Source organism: Myotis myotis, unplaced genomic scaffold (assembly GCF_014108235.1).
Source record: "Myotis myotis isolate mMyoMyo1 unplaced genomic scaffold, mMyoMyo1.p scaffold_m19_p_10, whole genome shotgun sequence".
Taxonomy (NCBI): Eukaryota; Metazoa; Chordata; class Mammalia; order Chiroptera; family Vespertilionidae; genus Myotis; species Myotis myotis.
Genome location: NW_023416314.1, coordinates 54723507 through 54724181, shown reverse-complemented (window position 1 = coordinate 54724181; position 675 = coordinate 54723507). Strand labels below are relative to the sequence as shown.

The 675-nt window shown below is 45.5% G+C and overlaps 1 non-coding gene across 1 annotated transcript; it reads left to right on the top strand.

Moving 5' to 3' along the window:
* The first annotated feature begins 288 nt into the window (after nt 1-288).
* Nucleotides 289-418, top strand: LOC118665571. The gene has a single exon (XR_004970677.1). It is a non-coding gene; the product is annotated as a small nucleolar RNA SNORA1 (small nucleolar RNA).
* Nucleotides 419-675: the final 257 nt, after the last annotated feature.

The window sequence follows — 675 nt, the reverse complement described above, 5'->3', positions numbered from 1 at the left end:
CTTTGCAGTCAGGATCCAGGTCTGTTTGGGTCATTGCTGAATCAGCCCCATAGAGGTGCCCATATTTAATTCCATCTGATTGATCCCATATCAATTTATTGGGCACCTCTGCTAGGGTTTGGAGGGGAAAGACCAAGATGCAGTCCCTTAGTGGAGAAGAGAGACATCCACTCATAGTGAGATGGCAGTGCCGACCATGTAGAGGCAAAAGGATGCGAAACTACCCTGGACTGTGACTGATGGAGGCTGTCACATTTGCATAACTTACCATAACGCATGTGGAGGTGAAGCCTTCTTGATGAGACTGGGCACCTTTGATCATGGTGTCCAGAGATGGTTAATGGGGCTAAACTGAGGCACAGCTACGCTTCCATCACAGAAAATGGATCGCAGGGCGACAGTGAGACCTGTAACATTTTGCTAATGTCTTGAGTGATCATGGAATGCAACACAACTGCAACATTAGCAATGTACTAAGGAATAATACATTTCAGATCCTTGGCCAAGAGAGCAATGCACTTTCTGCTGTCCAGCCTCCGGAGCCCTAAAGTGAATTAGTTGAAGAAACTAGATTGCAAAGATGCTAGTAGGATACTTTATGAAGTATGTCACCAGGATGTCTGTATTTAAGTGGAGATAAAAGCTGCCCCACTGAGAAAATTGTGACAAGGCTGA